Source organism: Canis lupus, chromosome 5 (genome assembly GCF_048164855.1).
Source record: "Canis lupus baileyi chromosome 5, mCanLup2.hap1, whole genome shotgun sequence".
Taxonomy (NCBI): domain Eukaryota; kingdom Metazoa; phylum Chordata; class Mammalia; order Carnivora; family Canidae; genus Canis; species Canis lupus.
The window spans coordinates 3293834-3307497 of NC_132842.1; the positions used below are offsets into that span (position 1 = coordinate 3293834).

General features: G+C 40.9%; 1 protein-coding gene and 1 long non-coding RNA gene across 11 annotated transcripts in view; one reads left to right on the forward strand and one right to left on the reverse strand.

The window, feature by feature from the left end:
* The window catches only part of LOC140633163 (uncharacterized), a 241411-nt gene that overhangs the window by 56525 nt on the left and 171222 nt on the right, over positions 1–13664 (forward strand). Inside the window, exon 4 of one of the 9 annotated variants that reach the window (XR_012030767.1) lies at positions 229–684. The exons of the other annotated variants lie outside the window; for them this stretch is intronic. This is a non-coding gene — a long non-coding RNA (uncharacterized lncRNA). Of the gene's footprint in view, positions 1–228; positions 685–13664 lie in introns of those variants that run through there. 9 annotated transcript variants of the gene reach the window in all.
* Positions 1–13664, reverse strand: part of LOC140633162 (large ribosomal subunit protein eL36-like) — a 54171-nt gene that overhangs the window by 13581 nt on the left and 26926 nt on the right. The window lies entirely within an intron of this gene.

Below are 13664 nucleotides of genomic sequence, written 5' to 3' on the forward strand. Positions count from 1 at the left end.
GGGGAGGCAAAAGGGCAGAGCCTTTTACTGAGTTAGGAAATAGAGATGCAGCTGAGTGAGGACATCAGTTTTATACACTGAGCTAAACATTTGCAGGGGGTGTAAGTTACTTCAAGTTTACTGCTTATAAAAGTGGTCTGGGCCTGGAGGTGTGTATGCCTGAAGGGCCTTGCACTTGGTTTAATGGTCTGCTTTCCCTGTCTTGAAATTCTTACTAATTTATCTTAGAGCTTGCAAAGTGCAATGCGACAATGGAGCAGTGAGAAGAGGAGATTCCACAATGTGCGTGTGCTCCATGGTTCCTACTTGCTTCACTTACACGTACCATTCTTGATGCTCCTTGAGTCCAGGATTCTGGTGGACCCACAATATGTAAGAGTTCAGTGGAGGTACTGACAACCCTGAGAGGTCACTCTAGTTTAAACTGGAACTTCCTTTGAATACATAAAGAAGGCAATGGGATTCCAGGAAACAGAAATGACCACGGATTCCAAACATATCCTTTCTTACTTGTGTTAATTCCCATAATTATCCAAATACACTGTAGAGACGGTGCAGAAGGGAAGGAAAAGATGGAGAGACCCACAGATCCTTTACCATTGTTTCCTTACTCATTAGTAAGTAAAGAGAAGTAGAGAATGTTGATTGAACTAACATGGAATGAAATAAAACCAGTAGGAATGATTTTGTGCAGTGTTTCTACTCTTTTGGTAATACATGTATATGTACATATAAGCTATGAAATATGTATTATGGAATTTTGGTGACATTGTATAAGAGTTAAATGCTCCTATATTTATAGTTAAAACTGGCATTGAACAATATATAGATGCTGGTAAAACTAATGCAATAGTTCAAAATTTTAATTTCTCTCTAGAGTGACATTAAATAGGAGATGAAACCTATCATGCCAAATAAAGAATGACAGTGCAAAAGAAAGGAAAAGCTTTCTCTTTTAGAACTTTAACAGCATCCTGCTCTGTTTTGGGGGTAAGGGACCCACATTTTCATTTTGCATTGAGCAGTGCATGTTATGCTGAGTCCAGCACAGAAAGGGTGTTCGTTACCATGATACCAAGGACATTGCACAGGTAGACCACAATGTAAGAAGTGAAGAGGCTTAGGAACCCAAACATTTCAAGAGGGAGAAGAGAAGCAGGAGCCCTTGAAGAAGATGAAGGGAATACCAGAAAGCAAGAGAGTCAGGAGAGCCAAGGTAGGATGGAAATCAGGAAACAGTAACTCCAAGGCAGATCAAACCACCAATGGGTCAAGGGAACCAAGACCCAAAAGTTTGGCAAAGAGAAACCACCAGCCTATCCATTACATGTTACTTACTTTATCCATTACATTACATTCCTTACTTACTTACATGTAAGTTCCAAGCAGTAAATCCAGCAGTCAGTTCACATTACCAATATTTCTGGTTCTCTCTAGAAGTACAAGTAGTTCCTGAAGAGGCTCTCTCCTCTCTGCAGCAAGCTGGTATGCACTCCCTCTGGGCCTGGCTGGTTCTGACCTGTACCCTGTGTCTCCACACCCATGTGGCTAACATCCCTCTGACGTCTTGGAGGCTGTTCTTGTGTATGGTGGTGGAGGGTAAACTGAGACCCAGTGTCCTCTGGATAGCCCTGATCTGGATTAGTGCTCAGTTTTACTTTCCAAGAGATTGTAGGGCAGTTCCAAGTATATTGTGGGCAGGGGTAGAGAAACTCTAGTTTTCTGTTGTTGGCTGCAGGGCCAACTATAGAATTTGCAAAGTGAAAATGTCTGGTATTCTCTGGGGGCAGGGAAATTAGTCTCCCCTTCCCACGCCTGCAGCCCCAAATCACAGAAGACAGTTGATCTCCAACTGTGCCACCAAGCTGCCAAGGAATTATATCCTCTATAGTGGACACATTCTTGTCCTGGACTGGGGGTTGGCAGAAGGCTCCTGCCAAATTGTGCTCCTGGCTCTGCCAGCATAGGGTGGGGATGGCTGATGCCTTGCCTGTCCTTGAGATGCTCTTGGGGGCAGGAGGGGAGAAGGGGAGGCCAGAAACTAGTCCCAGAAGGGTGAGCAGGCAGGAAGAGGGAAACCATACTGGACATCCTATGAGACTTTACTCACAAAATACAAATTCAAAGATATAACTAAAGAATTTAAAGACAGAGACAGCAGAGCAGTAAGTCCTGAAGTCAGGGCCCTTCTAAATGAGCAGAGCTCCATGACACCCTTCAGGCTGAGAGGCCATGAGACCAAGCTCTGCAGGACAACACAATTTCCTTACTGACCTTCCTTCAAATGACCAGTATGGCAACTGTTCACCTGTTCTCCCAATCAAAGAAAAAACATAGCGTATGAACATTCTTCTGTCACTGTTTCTTGGTCTCTGTTTTCTTTCACTTGTGGGAGATGCTCATTGGTCCCAAGTGCATGGGAGTACATTTGAGAATCATGGGAAGTACATTGGTGATGTTTGGAGACATTTTTGGTTGTCACACCTGGGGGATGATGTTTGCTACTGGCATAGAATGAGTGGAGACTGGGATGATGCTAAATATTCTATAAAACACAGCCCAGCCTCCCACAACAAAGAATCATCCAGGCCAGAATTTCAAAGGTGATGATAAACCCTGTGCAACATTATAATACATATTCTCTAGGTTCATCACCTTGCACTTTTGTTTTGAATACTTGGATATTATATAAACACAGAAGTAACAAATGGAGATACTTCTGTAGGCTAATAGAATTATATAGAGCATAAAGGTTAGAAGTAGCTTTGGAGATCATTCAGTGGTGGTTTTCTTTTTAAAATTTCCTCATTAAAAATGAATTTTTACATTTTTATGCCAAACCCCAAGGAGAAAGAAGGGAGAAGTGGAACTGCTCTTGCTTTTCCAGGCAATTCCTGGGGCACCTTTCTGAAACCCTGGGATTCTGTTCAACACAGTTTGAAAAATATTCATCTAGTTTAACAGTTCCTCAATCTATGAGAAAATGAAGGTTAGAGAGATTAAATGATTTTCCTGGGATCACACAGCTGGCTGGTGACAGACCAAGGCCTTACAATCAGTGCTCTTCCAAAATAGAACAGACAATGAAACCACTTACTATTGCCCATTTTTTTTTCCAGATAGATTTCACCAAATTATACCTATTTGGTCTATTGAAACAGATAATTATATCACATACAGATTTGCTAGAGCTGTAATAGTTTCTTCTAAAGCCTCTGGCTTGTAGATGGCTATCTTCTTCCTGTCTTTTCATATAGTATTCCCTCTATACCTGTCTGTCTAAATTTCTTCTTCTTATAAGAACATCGGTTATATCGGATTAAAACTCCCCCTATTCATGATCTCATTTTAACTTAATTACCTCTTTAAAGATCCTATATTTAAATATAGTCCATTCTGAGGTATTGGTGGTTAGGACTTCAACATATGAAATTTAGGGGGAACACAATTAAACAATATATATCAATTTTGTATTTGTTGTGTTGACCATAATAAACAAAAGAGCAAGGTATTTTATAAGCAAAATGAGTTTATTTGGAAATATCAGAGAATTGTAATTCAGGATAAACTATGGTGAACCCTAGGTAGGTCTGGAGAACAGAGGAGAGGGGTTTTCTTTTATATAGGAAAGAAGGAAGCAGGAAGCAGCTGTTTTGCTGTTTTCATTGACTGAGCCATTGCTGGGCAAGGAGAAATTCTTCCTTCCTCTTGCGAAGGTATATCAAATAGTCTTCTGCCCCTTTTGGGGACTAAGTGATTGTGTGTGAGATCTCCCCCTTCATGGCTTCTTCATTTTAAATGACCTCTGCTCATTTAGAAAAGGGTCCTGACCTCAGGGCTTATTGCTCTGTTGTCTCTGACTTTAAAATCAGATAATGTACCTAACCTACTGAACATCATAACTCAGCCTAGCTACCTTAAACGTAGAACACCTGTGTTAGCCTATGTTAGCCCACAGTTTGGAAACATCATTGCTGCCACTGCCCAGTACCATAAGAGAGTATTGCTCTATATGCTGCTAGCCTGGAAAAAGATAAAAATTCAAAGTATGGTTTCTACTGAATGCATGCTGCTTTTGCATCATTGTTAAGTCAAAAAATTCTAAGTTGTACCATCATAAGTTGGATACTTTCTATATTTATTTTGATATTTTCCCCTTTTGATCAAGACTTTTGCCTTGGGTTACCTGAGTGGCTCAGTCAGTTAAATGTCCAACTCTCGATTTTGGTTTGGGTCACGATCTCAGGATCCTGGGATGGAGTCCTGAGTCCATCTCCTTGTTGGGCTCTGTATGTTCCCAGCGGGGAGTCTGAGAATCCTCTCCTTCTGCCCCTCTCCCTGCTCATACTTTCTCTGTCTCAAATAAATAGTCTTAAAAAAAGATTTTTTTTCCTCAAAAGTATCTCCGGCAAGAGTCAGTTTTTTTTTCTTCATTTTTTCATATTTAGGAAGTTCATCACTCAGTGCCAGGAATGGTCTTTCTTGGTTGTTATGTCCCAGGTCAGAAGAAAGGTACATAGATTGGAAATGATTGAGGCCACATTTGAGTAACAAGGAAGGGTAGGAGGAAGAAATCTCAGGCATTTCCCAGCTGAGGTCTTTATCTTATCAAGGTCATAAGTGTTGGAGATCATCTTATCTTATGTTGGAGGTGCTGAACTAGTATCACTTAATTGGGCAAGTTGTTTCTATAAAAGTTTTGACAGGCAATAGGACAATAGGTATAAAGCTTAAAAATAATTATACAGAATAACATGAAGAGCAGACATTCTTCAAAGAACCATTCTAGCTTATCAAGTTCTTCTAAAAGGCTTGCAAAGAGGAATTTATATTTATCATTTATATTTCCCTTGGGTACAGAAGAACAGATTGTATTTAAACATGGAAGAACAAGGGATTTCTGACATCATAAACAGATAAGTTTCTGATAACAGATATAACAGAAAGATTTCCCCCTTTTGCAATAGGTTGGGTCAAAAAAGAAAGGGAGGAAAAAAAAAAGAAAGGGAGGAATAAGCTAAGAAGCAACAGTGAGATAAAGGTATAGAGGCCTGGTTTAGTCATCTTGGCAAAGCTGTTGCCCTTTGCTGTTGTCCGCTTCAATTCCTGAAAATTTTTACTTTCAGGTCAATAGTTGTTTTGTAGGTCCAGTCAGGGCTTGGTACTTTTTTAGATGTGATACATGGATCCGAGAGTCTATTCCTTGGAGTTTGGCAGCACAAGTGTTGGTTAATAGCACCTCATAGGGGCCTTTCCCACAGGGTTGAAGAGAATCTTTCTAGAAATATTTTTTCCAATAGATATCTCTGGGCTACAAAGTGTGCTATGTAAGTTCTTTGTTTCCTGGGAGTATGCTGTGAAAAGATTGTCCTACTAAAGCATAGTTATCCTCCACAGATGCATTTAGGCCTTTGCAATATTGAAGTATATTCCTCTTTACCAGCTGTGAATCAAAAGCAGCAGAAACCAAGTACATTGGGCATATTGTGATTATCTCAAAGGGTGAAAGCTTCATGGGTTCCAAAAGGGGTACACCTGAGATGTAGCAAAGCACTTGACTAATCAAGTGGGTTCCCTGGTCACTATTAAGTTTGAGATCACTATGAAGTCCCAGGTAGGGATAATTTTTTCTTTGAGGATTTTTGCCACAGAAGTAGCAGTAGCTTATCTACAAGGGAAAGCTTGGGCCCAGTGAGAAAACATACAAACCATTACCAAGATATATTTATTTCCATGAGATTGGGGAAGCTGAATAAAGTTCATTTGCCAAATTTCAAAGGGTCTATTAGGCAATTTAAAGTGTCCAAGAGCAGTGAAGACAGCTTTTCTGAATTGTATTTCAGGCAGCTGGGGCAAGTGAAGTAGGTACTCTTTGCAGCCTTGTTAGTATCTTATTAATTGCTTTTTGGTTCATAAAGGTTATCATTTTATAGGTAGACCAATGATTCAATGCATGTACAGTAGTCAGTAATGGGAACTTATAGGGTCTCTGGCAGGACTGGATTATTTGTCCCAAGCCAGAGTTTTCTTTTTTTTCACTGAACCAATAATTCCTTTTCTGGGGCCAAACTGTTGTGTATCTTTAGTCAATTTTTCTAGATTATTGTTTGGAGGAACATCCTTTAGGACTACGACAAAGGTTTGGTTGTTGGTTCCTTTGAAAGTAGCATTCTTTCCAAAATCATGAGGTACTACAAAGGTATACCTACTATCAGGATAAATATTTGTAGTTTTGCCCTTGGCTAAAAATGCAGGACCAACCAAGAGCTTACAGTTCAGCTAATTGGGCCAAGATAGCCAAGGGCCAAGGTGATGCCTGGATGAATTAAAAAAAGACTTGTAATAGAATACCTAGCATAATACTTAACATTTTACCTTTTATTTTTTTATTTATTTTTTTTTTTTATTTATTTTTTTTTTAAATTTTATTTATTTATGATAGTCACATAGAGAGAGAGAGAGAGGCAGAGACACAGGCAGAGGGAGAAGCAGGCTCCATGCACCGGGAGCCCGATGTGGGATTCGATCCCGGGTCTCCAGGATCGCGCCCTGGGCCAAAGGCAGGCGCCAAACCACTGCGCCACCCAGGGATCCCACATTTTACCTTTTAAATATAAACCATCAGTAAACCATGAAAAGTCATTGTTATCCAAAGGAGTTTTCTGTAACTTAAGTGGGTTTGGAGGTAATCTATCAGAATTAGTCCTAAGGAGTATAGACAGCTTTTAGAGGATGGAAGAAGGGTGGTAGAATTAGGAATCGAGAGGGTTTGTGAGAAATGCTTAGCAAGAGGATTTCATAGTTGGTGGGTGAGAAGACCGCTGAAAGGTGTTGAGCATCATGAGAGTTCAGGAGAGCTTCTACTGCAAGAGGTACAAAAATGGTTAGAGGGGAGCCCATGACTATCTCCTTAGTGGCTTTGACATCAGTGGCAGGAATGGCTTTGAGGCAAGGGGGTGTAACCTCGTGCCACAGGGTTTAGCTGTTGGCTGTAACACCCTATGGGTCAATGGTAGTCCTCATGTTTTTGGGTGAGTTTTCCAAGGGCATTCCCTTCCCTTTCAAATACAAAAAGAAAAAGGGAAGTTGATAATTGAGATGTCCAAGCACAGGGAGAAGTAATCAAGATTTCCTTCAGGACTTTCTTCCCAAGAAATTGCATCAGAGTTTTTGTTTGTTTGTTTCCCCTTAGTTTTGAGTTTTGAGAGGTTCAGGATACCATGAAACCTAGTTGAATCTAAATATAGTCTTTGTTTTGAGATTATGTGTCCCAAACATCAAACCTGACATTGAGTAAATTGCAAGAATTGCAATTTTTCAGAGACTCTACGCCTACCTAAGGCTCAAAGTTTTCATAGGTAGATGTCTTCCTGTGAAGAGGTGTGGGAAGGGGAGCAGAGTAGCTAGTAGTCTACATAATGTAATAAAGTCCAGGTAACTTTATATCATCTAAGTCCACTTTTAAGGTTGGAAGAAGTAGGAAGGACTTTCAGTAAAACCCTGAGGTGTTACTATCCAGGTGTATTGCTTGTCTTCCCAAGTAAAGGCAAAATGATATTGGCTGACCTTTACCTGGAGCAGGGGATAATGAGGTCTTGAGCCTTATAGTCTTCTATTATGGGCTTGACACTTTAAAATTAGTGTCATCAGAGATGGTACAGAAAAATGATGTGGAAAACAGAAGAATATCCTTAACAGGAAGGACAATGCCTTCATAAAAAGAAAAAAACCTAGATCCTGAATAAAGTCAAACAGCTTAACTAAAAGGAGGGAGCTTGGATCAGAGGGATACTTACCATGCTAAAAGAAAAAGGACAAGTCATAGAAACAGAGAGCTCAAAAGGCTCAAGTGGGTACCTCACATGATTCCAGAGGTCATTAATTCCACAGTTTTTTGCCTTTGGATCTCACTTATGACACCATGTAATATTGGCTTTAAAAAACAAAGATACCAGCTATTTTGCCAGCAGAATGAGTTTATTTGGGAACAGCAGAGAACAGCAACTCAGGACAAGCAAATTATAGAAAACCATGGGCAAGTCCAGAGAACAGGGGAGAAGGGTTTGCTTTTATAGGGAAAAAGAGGAAGCAGGGAAGAACTGTTTCACTGAGTTCTTATTGGCTGAGATGTTACTGGGCAAAGAGAAATAGTTTCTGCTCTCTGTTGGGGTGTGTAAAGTAAGCTGCTTTCTGGGGGGTATGAATGGTAGTGTGCAAGAGCTCCTTGTTTAGACCTTGTTGACTCTATTTTAAATGACTTTTTAAAGTAATTTATTTTCACAGTAGTGAAGAATCACCATTATCCTCAAATATCTTAGCAGGGTGCTGCTCGTGTACCTTATATGGGACTTGCTCTTTCTTTGTAAAATGGGAATAAAGTTACCTACCCTTTTTTACCAAGTCACTGTGAGAGTGATCCACAGGAAGAATTGTAAAATGCCTAATGTTGGGAAGTGATCCAAAGATACTCAGTGTGCTGTGAGGTCTTTTGGTAGAAATCTTTAAATAAAATTTGCACACCAGCAAGTCTGAATTGTAATTATATTACATTATCATTCTTGCCATGAGCACATTTATGACAAGGCTGGGGGCTCCCCAAGCACTTTCTGCATGCCAGGAATATAGAAAGCTGACCCAAGGAAACAGAGGCGAGGGATTTAACACTCATTAGCTTTTTGAATTTATCAGAAACATGAGCTTTGAGATTTTTATGCCTGCCACTTTCTGCCTTCAGAAACCTAGGAGCTTATGTTCAAACTCTATGTTTGAACTTTGGAGAATGAGGTTTCTAGTCTTGTACTTGAACTGTGTAGTTGAGGACTTTCATGTAAAATATCTGTATTCAGTTGTACAGTGTGGGGTTTGTTCAAAGCAAGCGATGCTTTCTAACTTTGGAGAGATGTGCAAATCTAGGTTGAGAGAATTCTCTACACAGAGGAAAAATATTTAGTGGTCTTACTTTATTTATATCCCAGAAAAAGAAAGACACTATCAAGTTATGATGTTGATTTGATTTGACAAAAATGGCTCTTTGTGAAGTAATGACTTAGTTGGATCTTCAAAGAGGAGTTTCTATTTCTGAAGTATATTTCCTGTAACTTTCTATGCGTGTCTTTACTGCCCTGAGCTGACTGCTATTCCCCTCTTGCCTAGATCACTGTCCACTTATCTAGCCTGTGGAGAGATCTGATTACATTGTTCCCCTACTCTTCTAGAAACCATTGAGTGATTCCCAATTCCTTAGAGATGTACATTCATCTTCTCTCCTTGGTGTTCAAATTCCTCAGCTCTCTAGGCCTTCTTGTTGTCACCCTCTTCACTGGTGAACCCGGAGATTTAACCCAATAGGTCTACTGACTGTTGTTCCAACACCTTTTCTGCTTCTTTTACTATGGGCCTCTGTTCAAATCATCTTCTCTTTTTTAAATACTCCCTTCACTTTGTAACCTGCAGATCCATTTATTCAGTTCTGGTCTCTGCAGCTCTCTCCTGAAGTCTTCCTACATCACTTCATCAGAGCTAAACTCCAGAGCTTCCACACTTCTTGCCATCTACCTTACACCTGGGCATTCATTTATATGGTCAGTTTTCCTAAATAGGCTGAAAGCTAAACGGATGGAACTGTGTCTCATTCATGAGTTATTTGTTATCCTATGAGATCTGAAAGTGTTTTGTGCAGAAGACTCTCTTAACAAATATTAGGTTAATTGAATAAATGGAACCATTACTAAATATACAGAATGCCAATTTATACATTGGTAAGTGGCTCGAATGCCATGGAGTTTCAGGCTGTAATAAGATAAAGTTTTTAAAGGGTTTAGATAAAGATAAAGTTTTAAAGGGTAAAGATAAAGATAAAGGGTTTGCTTTTATAGGGGAAAAGAGGAAGCAGGGAAGAACTGTTTCACTGAGTTCTTATTGGCTGAGATGTTACTGGGCAAAGAGAAATAGTTTCTGCTCTCTGTTGGGGTGTGTAAAGTAAGCTGCTTTCTGGGGGGTATGAATGGTAGTGTGCAAGAGCTCCTTGTTTAGACCTTGTTGACTCTATTTTAAATGACTTTTTAAAGAAATTTATTTTCACAGTAGTGAAGAATCACCAAATCCTTAAATCCCTCAAACAGGGATATCAGAAAGAACCATGAAGCATTGAAAAGCTAACTTGCTTCTCAGAGTGGTTTTTGATTTTAGGCTACTCAGATTGTTACTAATTATGGTAATAAACGTACTACTAATAGGACTTTCGTATTGCACTTGGCAGTTTTGATAGATACATATTAGTATCAATAATTATAACAAAGTGGAAATGATGCTCTCTTAAAAGCAATGGCTGGTTAGGAAATCTTGATGCAGTTGCACATGTAGTGTGGACTCTTATAGTCACACTTGATGATGGGCCATGATTTTGATATAATTTCTGCATACTGATTCAATATGAATTGTTCTAATTGAATATCACTTTCCTCTACAGGACTCATATATGGCAAATACCACATAAAACTTCCCAGGATTTCAGATTTGAGTTGGTTTTGTTTATATTTTGTGGGCAGAATATACATGGTCTTTAGATAGATATTTTATCACATTTTAAGATCTATTTTACCTTTTGTCCTTTTTTTCCTCATACCTTTAACTTAATATCCTTAAGTATGTAATTTTTTTCTTATATTCACAAGTTAATGTTTTGCTACTTGCTTACCCGCTCCAGTAAGAAGACTCTGGTATAACTTTTTCATATTTTTTCCTGACCTGAATGTATCTTTATCCTTCTTTAATCTATTTCTATTGTGTCTCTGTTATTTTGTTATTTCCATAGTGTTTAATCATGTGTTTTCTCTTTTTTGTTTGCCAGTGATTTATCCATTTTGAATTTTTTTCTTCAAGTGCCAACTTTTTCTTGTGTTGTTTCTCTTTATTAACTTTTTCTTTTTTACTCATTTCTATATGTACTTATATGTGTCTTTGTTATTTCACTCCTTTGGCTTTCTGCAGATTTTTCTGTGGTTCTTCTTTCTAGTTATCTTTGTTCATAAAAACTTTTTCATGACAAATTTAAGATATAATTTACATACTATGGAATTCATCCATTATAAGCATACAATCACAACATTTTATTTATTTATTTGGGAGAGAGAGGGAGAGAGAGAATGAGCAGAAGGGAGAAGGAGAGGTGGGAGAGGGAGAGGCAGATTTCCTGATGAGCAGGGAGCCTGATGCAGGACTTAATCCCAGGATCCTGGGATCATGACCTGAGCCAAAGGCACCTTGGTGGCTCAGTTAAGCATCTGCCTTTGGCTCAGGTCATGATCCCAGGGTCCTGGGATTAAGTCCCGCATCAGGCTCCCTGCTCATCAGGAAATCTGCCTCCTTCACCAAGGTGCCCCATAATTACAAGATTTTAAAGCAAACTTTTAGAGTTGCATAACCACCACTACTATATAGTTTTAGAACATTTCCATTATCCCCAAAATATCCCTCAAGCCATTTTGCAATCAATCCTTGCTCCTACTCTGTCTCCCAAGTCCTAGAAAAACACTGATCTGTCTCTAAGAAATTTACTTTTTATGGACGTTGCATATAAATGAACTTACACAATATGTAATCTTTTGTGTCTGTCTTATTTCACTTAGCATGATGTTTTTGAGGTTCATTGATGTTGTAGTATGTGTCAGTATTTTGTTCTTTTTCATTTGTGAATAGTATGGATATGATACTTTTTAATCCCTTCCATGGTTGATGATTATATAGATTGTTTCCAGGCTGAAGCTATTATGGTACTGCTGCTATGAATTTGGAACATGTCTTTGGATAGACATATTTCAATTTTTCACTCGATATACTCATAGAAGTGGAACTGCTGTGATGCCTGGGTGGCTCACTGGTTGAACATCTACCTTCAGCTCAGGGCATGATCCTGGAGTCCCGGGATGGAGTCCCACATCAGGTTTCCTGCATGGAGCCTGCTTCTCCCTCTGCCTATGTCTCTGCCTCTCTCTGTGTCTCTCATAAATAAATAAAATCTTAAAAAAAAAATGGAGTGGAACTGCTAAAGTAAATGACAATGTTCTATTTAACTAACTGCCAGACAGTTTTCCAAAGTGTCTGTACAATACTATATTCCCATCAGCAATTGATTAGGACTTAAGTTTCTCTACATCCTAACCAATAGTTGGCATTGCCTGTCTTTTTGGATATTGTCATTTTAGTGGATATATAGCATTATATCATTATAGTTTTAATGTGCTTTTTTCTAATGCTTAATGATGTTGAATATCTTTTCATGTGCTTATTAGTCATTTATATGTCTTTTTTGGTGAAAAATCTATTCAAGACCTTTGCCCATTTAAAAAATTGAGTTTATTTCTTCTTATATTGAGTTGTATTCTTTATATATTTTAGATTCAACTTCTTTATCAGATATATGATTTGCAAATATCTTCTTCCAGTGTATGGTTCATCTTTCCACTTACTTGTGTCTTTAGAAGCAAAATATTTTTAAAATTAATGAAGTTCAATTTAACATTTTTCTTATGCTTGTGCTTCTAGTGTTGTACCTAAAACCTTTCTTGCCTAACCCAAGGTCAGGTCACAAAGATTTTCTCATTTTCTTTTGGTAGTTTTATCACTTAAAACTTAATTTAGGGGGAGGGGCAAGATGGCGGAAGAGTGGGGTCCCCAAGTCACCTGTCCCCACCAAATTACCTAGAAAACCTTCAAATTATCCTGAAAAATCTACGAATTCGGCCTGAGATTTAAAGAGAGACCAGCTGGAACGCTACAGTGAGAAGAGTTCAGCTTCTATCAAGGTAGGAAGACGGGGAAAAAGAAAGAAAGAAACAAAAGGCCTCCAAGGGGGAGGGGCCCGCGAGGAGCCGGGCTGAGGCCGGGGCGAGTGTCCCCAGGACAGGAGAGCCCCGTCCGGGAGGAGCAGGAGCTGCACCGACCTTCCCGGGCGGAAAGGGGCTCACAGGGAGGTGGAGCAGGACCCTAGGAGGGCGGGGATGCCCTCGGGCTCCCGGGGACACTAACAGGCACCTGCGCCCCGGGAGAGTGCGCCGAGCTCCCTAAGGGCTGCAGCGCGGGCTGCGGGGCGGGAGCAGCTCAGGGGGGCTTGGTGGCTGCTCCGCGGAGGGGGCTGCGGGGCGGGAGCAGCTTGGGGGGGCTCGGGGGCGGCTCCGCGGAGGGGGCTGCGGGGCGGGAGCAGCTCGGGGGGGCTCGGGGGCGGCTCCACGGAGGGGGCTGCGGGGCGGGAGCGGCTCGGAGGGGCTCGGGCGGCAGCTCCGAGGAGGGGGTTGCGCGGCCCGGGAGCGCGAATCCACCAGCGCAGGCCCCAGCACAGGGCGCCGGGACACAGCCCAGGATCCGGCCTCCCCCGGGACAGGCAGAGGCCGGGAGGGCCCAGGACAGCGAGGACGCTCCTGCCCCGAGCTGAGCAGATCAGCGGCCCCGCCCCGGAGCCTCCAGGCCCTGCAGACAGAGAGCTCCGTGGTTACTGCGGGAGCTGACTCCAGGGCTGCAGAGCTGGCCCTGCCACTGGGGTTGTTGCTTCTGGGGCCTCACGGGGTAAACAACCCCCACTGAGCCCTGCACCAGGCAGGGGGCAGAGCAGCTCCCCCAAGTGCTAACACCTGAAAATCAGCACAACAGGCCCCTCCCCCAGAAGACCA